The sequence below is a fragment of the Homarus americanus genome, unplaced genomic scaffold (assembly GCF_018991925.1).
Source record: "Homarus americanus isolate GMGI-L3 unplaced genomic scaffold, GMGI_Hamer_2.0 scaffold25483, whole genome shotgun sequence".
NCBI lineage: Eukaryota > Metazoa > Arthropoda > Malacostraca > Decapoda > Nephropidae > Homarus > Homarus americanus.
In genome coordinates this window covers 7,617,278-7,623,940 of record NW_024726235.1, presented here as the reverse complement: position 1 = coordinate 7,623,940, position 6,663 = coordinate 7,617,278, and positions in this window count along the sequence as shown.

The window sequence follows — 6,663 nt, the reverse complement described above, 5'->3', positions numbered from 1 at the left end:
CCCGCAGTTTCTCTGTGGATGTCGGTCACACTAGAATAACCCGTTATAGTACATCCTTCTTTCCTCACACAGCCAAACTGTGGAATGCTCTGCCTTCTTCTGTGTTTCCATACTCATACAATCTGTCTCACTTTAAAAAGCTGGTTTTCCGGCATCTTCGTGAAGATTAATATAATCTTTATTTCTTCCATTTTTAATTTATTTTTGCTCTTACTTTTTTCGCCCCCAGACCCCGTTGCTGGTCGATGACCTGTGCCCGGGTGGACAATTTCCCGTAAAAAAGAAAGATGTTCTGGTTGCCTAGGAAACCAAAAACAGGGCGGAGCTTAGTCTAGACATCCAGTATTAGTCCATTGGCTATTCCTCCTCAAAATCACGACTGATTCTGAACGGCGACAAATGATGTACACAGAAACTTAATGGATTTTAATTAATATACCACGTGTATCTGACTTGTTTTATTGATCACAAACATGTCTCCTGTTACCCCTGAGAATATTAAACTCTCATTACTATAGTTGGTTATGTCTGCGTCTTTCACTTTTGTTTTTTGTTGGAGAGAGCAGGTTAGGTTAGGTTGGGTTAGGTTAGGATAGGTTAGGTTAGGTTAGGTTAGGTTAGGTTAGGTTAGGTTAGGTTAGGTTGGGTTAGGAAGAAAAGGGGAGAGGGGGAATTTAAAAGACGTCGTATATTCGTCCATCTGTCTGTCTGTGGATCAGTATTCCTGAGACAAGACTAACCGGATTATATTGTGAGACTCTACCTCCAGCGCTCAAGACCTAGAAATTCCCAAGAGTTCAAAACAGCTTCATAGATGATCTTAATTTATGAGTTAAAGGAATTAAACGTTGATATGGACTTTGTAATTGTATGGTTGTCCAAAGTAGATAAATATAACACCTTTGTGTGTGTGTGTGAATGATGGATGGTAGTTGTGGTAGTGGTCATGTGGGTGGGTGGGTGGGTGTTGTTGTTACTGTAGTGGTGTGGTAGCGTTGGATGATATTGGTGTGGTAGCGGTGCATGATAGTGGTGTGGTAGCGGTGCATAATAGTGGTGTGGTGGCGGTGCATGGTAGTGGTGTGGTAGCGGTGCATGATAGTGGTGATGGTGGTGGTAGTGGTGGTCGATGTTGTGGTGGTGGTGGTGGGTGGGGGGCTGCCCGCCTGGTGAGCCTGGGGCTGGGGGGAGGTGGTGGTCATGGGTGGCAGGGGGGGTGCTGGTGGAGGGGACCGTATCATGCGCTGAACAAAATGGCGGACGTTGAGGCGGTGGTGTGTGGCCGACCCTGTTAATGCTGCTACCACCATCATCACCACCACCACCACCACCACCACTATCACCACCATCACCACCACCACTATCACTATCACCACCGCCACTACTTCAACCACGACCATCACTACCACAACCACTACCAACACAACCACTACCACCACTATCACAAGAACCGCCACTGCCAATACAACCACAACAATCACTGCCACCATTACTACCTCCACAACTACCACCACTTCCATCACTACAACCCACCACTACCATCACCATCACTATAACAACCACCACTACTACCTCTACTACCACGAACACCATTATCTCGACTATCACTATCACAGCAACCACCATTACTACTAACACAAGCCATTACCTACCACCATCACTACCACTACTACCATCAACACCACTACCACCTCCACCACTACTATTACTATAACAACAACAACAACCAAAATCACCACAATAACAACCACCAATACTTACAAACAGTTCAACAATGGACTACTAGTTGTATCACTATGCCTCGTGCCGGGGTTCGAACTGAAGCACTTGAGGTGCAACTCAGAGTGACACAGTGAGGTGGTGTATCAGTTCCGGATGGTGAAGTGGAGGAGGATGGTGAGGTGTAAGGTGATGAGGTGTAAGATGGTGAGGTGCAAGATGGTGAAGTGTAAGATGGTGAGGTGTAAGATGGTGAGGTGTAAGGTGATGAGGTGTAAGATGGTGAAGTGTAAGATGGTGAAGTGTTTGTTGGTGAGGTGTAAGGTGATGAGGTGTAAGATGGTGAGGTGTTTGTTGGTGAGGTGTAGGATGATAGTGTGGTGCAGTATGGTGAGGTGCAGGATGATTATGTGCAGGATATGGAGGTGCCACCTGTGTTGTGGTGCCACGTCTGTGTGGTGCCACCTGTGTTGTGGTGCCACGTCTGTGTGGTGCCACCTGTGTTGTGGTGCCACGTCTGTGTGGTGCCACCTGTGTTGTGGTGCCACTTGTGTTGTGGTAGCAGCTGTATTGTGGTGCCACCTGTGTTATGGTGCCACCTGTGTTGTGGTGCCACGTCTGTGTGGTGCCACCTGTGTTGTGGTGTCGTCTGTGTGGTGCCACCTGTGCTGTGGTGCCACGTCTGTGTGGTGCCACCTGTGTTGTGGTGCCACGTCTGCTGTGTGGTGCCACCTGTGTTGTGTGCCACTGTCCGTGGTGCCAATCTGTGCTGTGGTGCCACCTGTGTTGTGGTGCCACGCCTGTGTGGTGCCACCTGTGTTGTGGTGCCACCTGTGTTGTGGTGCCACGTCTGTGTGGTGCCACCTGTGCCAGGGAAAAAGCACCTGTGTTGTGGTAGCAGCTGTATTGTGGTGCCAAATTCAGTTATTGTGTCACCCTGTGTTGTGGTGCCACCTGTGTTGTGGTGCCACCTGTGTTGTGGTGCCACCTGTGTTGTGGTGCCACCTGCTGTGTTGTGGTGCGCCACGTCTGTGTGGTGCCACCTGTGTTGTGGTGCCACCTGTGTTGTGGTAGCAGCTACTAGGTGCCACCTGTGTTATTGTGTCACCTGTGTTAAAGCACCTGTGTTGTGGTAGCAGCTGTGTTGTGGTGCCACCTGTGTTGTGGTGCCACCTGTGTTGTGGTGCCACCTGTGTTGTGGTGCCACCTGTGTTGTGGTGCCACCTGTGTTGTGGTGCCACCTGTGTTGTGGTGCCACGTCTGTGTGGTGCCACCTGTGTTGTGGTGCCACCTGTGTTGTGGTAGCAGTTGTATCAGGCGCCACCTGTGTTGTGGTGCCACCTGTGTTGTGGTGCCACCTGTGTTGTGGTGCCACCTGTGTTGTGGTGCCACCTGTGTTGTGGTGCCACCTGTGTTGTGGTGCCACCTGTAAGTGGTTGTGGGTGGCAAGTGGCTTGGGCTTCATCACACTTGGTGTTATATCTCACAGTGTTAAGTATGGCAGAGCATCTCGTGTTTTGGTGGAGGTCTTCACTGCAGTAGCAGGGCCATTAATATGGTGATGTAGAGGACCACCAGTATTGGGGCCGGACCTTGGACCACCAGAAGTGGAACCCGGACCACCTGCAATGGGACCCAGTCCTTGGACCACCAGAATTGGGGCTCCGTCCTTGGACCATCAGAAGTGGGGCCCAGACCATGGACCACCTGTAGTAATAGAATAACCAGAAGTCGAGCGGCCCAAGACCCTGGACCACCATATCCTCGTTGTATAGACACCTGTAGCAGGGCCCCGGGGCCAGGAACCAGCGGTACTGGGGTCCGGCACTGATGATGTGGTGCCCGGCTCCCGCCACCATATAAGGCGCATGACTCACCTGCCAGCACCAGCGGCCGCCGCCACACATTTATCCACAGTCAAAACTTCAAGGTAAAACTCGGGCGCCAGGTGAGGCTTACTTGAGCACTGTGCCCGGCGGCTCCTCCCTCACACATTCCTTCTCTCCACTCACGACTTCTTGAAGCACGCCCTTGGTTCCTCTTCTTCCGTCACACTAAATTAAATTACCCACTCACTTCCCAATAGTCCCGTGAGTGTGATGAGGGCGTGAGTGAGTGTGATGAGGGCGTGAGTGAGTGTTGTGGGGCGTGAGTGAGTGTTGTGGGGCGTGAGTGTGGTGGGACGGGACGGAGCAAGACGTCACTCAGTGTTGGTGTACCGTTGTCCGTGACGAGAAGGCGGCCGCTGTCCCACACACGGTGCTGACGCCATACATCACTAGCGTTATTGGCCGGGGCCTCGTCCTGCCGCGCCAGGCGGCCTTCACATCTCCTGTCTTGTCCTCTCCCCACGTAACCTTACCTTGTCCTCTCTCCGCGTGTCCTTACCTTGTCCTCTCGCCGCGTGTCCTTAAGTTGGCCTCTCCCCACGTGTCCTTACCTTGTCCTTTCCCCACGTGACCTTACCATGTCCAGTGTTGACGTGTCCACACCCTCCTGTTTACTCAACGGTGCTATTAGTTACCTTGTCCTTGTTACTGTGGTCTATGTTAGCTAATGATCATGACTTCTGTCACTGTACGTCCAGTCACTGTGTGGCCAGTTAGTGTGTTGCCAGTCACTTTGGTCCCTGTCACTGTGCAGCCAGTCACTGTGTAGCCAGTCAGTGAGTGCTGGTCACGATCAGTGGTGTGGGTGTGTTTGCTCTGGGTGAGTGCGTGTGTTGTGTGTTCACTCTGGCCGCCTCTCACCCCAGCAGCTACGACACAGCATTAATTACTGGTCAAGACTCGCTGCTATAAAAATAACACAGCAAGCAAACCCTCGGCGGCGTCCTCTCCAGAAAGGAAAACTCTACTCCAGTATTATAATGAAGCTTCTTGTTTTTGTGATGAGCGGGTGAGTATTGTGTAAGTGTTGCGGCGGGTGCCATATGCGGCAGAGATCAACAGGAACGGCCTGGATAAGGCAGGGTCGAGTGCTCCGCAGCCACCCGCTGAATGTGATGATGCCACGATACACAACCTGGTCAGCCCAGCGTTTGTTTTGATGCAACAGCTGATTCCTGGCTTCCCGCGCCTTTATGGTCAAGTGTCTCCAGGCGCATAGTTGAGGTGGAGATGCCTACTGGTGTGCTGCAGTCATGTGAGGAGAGCCATGATACTTCTAGCATTGTCATGTTTATCTTATTTCGGTATTAATTATCTTTATGAGAGTTAGTTCGGGCGAGTAGAGTGTGATGAGTGGAGGAAAAAGTCGCAGTTGTCGGCACTCGAGCGAGGAGAGGCTCACTCTGGAGACGAGCATCACTAGTGTGTGAGTGAGGTAGCTGGGCACGGCTGTGTTGTTCAATCACCTCTCCTGGACGATGTAGCGCATACATACTGTCATGTCGCGACGGCCTCACCCACGGTGACAACACACGGCGGCAGTGTGGACCAGGGGGCGAGCTGACACACACACACACACCACCCGCCGCCTCTGTCGCCTCGCTGACGACCTAATGTATATTCAAATAATGTGTCAGTCATGAGCAGAGAGGGAGAGGAGATGTTGTAGGAGCCCCGGACCTACCCCTCCCCCCCCCCCCCATGTGACTGACCAGGTACGGTTGTGAATAGGTTCCTGGACACTTTTTGGCAGTAACCTGGCATCTTTACCTGTGTGGTCTTGTGAGTAAAGAGAATTAGTAGCCTTTATCTATAATAATTTTTATTTTTCTTCGTATGGTTTGACCCACAAGCAGATAGATACTTCTTAGTGTTCAGGGAATTTTGACCATAACGATACACTCCTTAACGGACGGACACACAAAGAAACAAACAAAAACAGACAAACAAACAATCAGGTGTAACCCACGATGACTCGGACGAGGAAAATAAATTTAAAAACCACAGGTAGTTCGTACAGGTCATCACAACAGGTCCCTAACGTTACGGGTCCTGTACCTGTCCTGTATTTTAACGAGCTACACATTACGTCATATCAATTAATAACTAAATCTCAACTGTTTTTAACCTTTAAGATTTATTATATAATGAATTATTTTTTTACATCATTATTAAATTATTCTATCAAATAATATATATAAACTGTTTTTTTAGTAAACTAAAAATGTAACGCTTCATCTTGATTCAGTAATAACAGTCAATAAAAACAGTCAACATTAACAGTCATTAGTAACAATCATTAATAAGTCAATAATAACAGTCAATAACAACAGTCAGTAAAACAGTCAGTAAAACAGTCATTAATAACAGTCAATAATAACAACCAATAATAACAGTCAATAACAACAGTTAATAACAACAACAAAGTTACTCCCCTCCCCCCCCAAAAAAAAGACTCGACCTTAACTGGCTACATCAACTTAGTGCCAGTTAGGACACTCTTACCTTAACTTAGCACCAGTTAGTAGAGTTTAAGAGACTGTATGATACCCCAGTTAAGAATCTAAACCGGAGAAAACCTGTACAGTACAGTTCTCCTCGCCCCATAACCGGTACTAAGTGAACGTTGGTAGTTAACGTAATCAGAGGTTAATGACCATGCTATATTTGTGGTGTTAATATAGGTAATTTAACTTAGATAAACTAGTTATATGTTTTAGTTTCAAGTTGTATTTACTGTAAGAGCCTCTTGTGTGTCTGGGTGTGTAGGGATGATGTTTGGAGATATAATTACTAAGATTTGGAGGGGGGTGTTGGTGGGGTGGGGGTGGAGGATGTGGGTGTTGTTGGGGGAAGGAGGTGTTGGAGGAGGAGGGTGTTGGTTGAGAGGGATGTTGGTGGAGGAGGTGAGGTGGGAGGAGATTGATGGGCGTCTGGGAGGGTCGGGTAGGACAAGTGAGTGAGTGGTGAGGTCGACAACAGGCGGCTGTGAGGGAGGGAGAGAGGCCAGGAGGCTGCCACACTTATGCAAATGTGAGGTAATAATCGCGGCCTC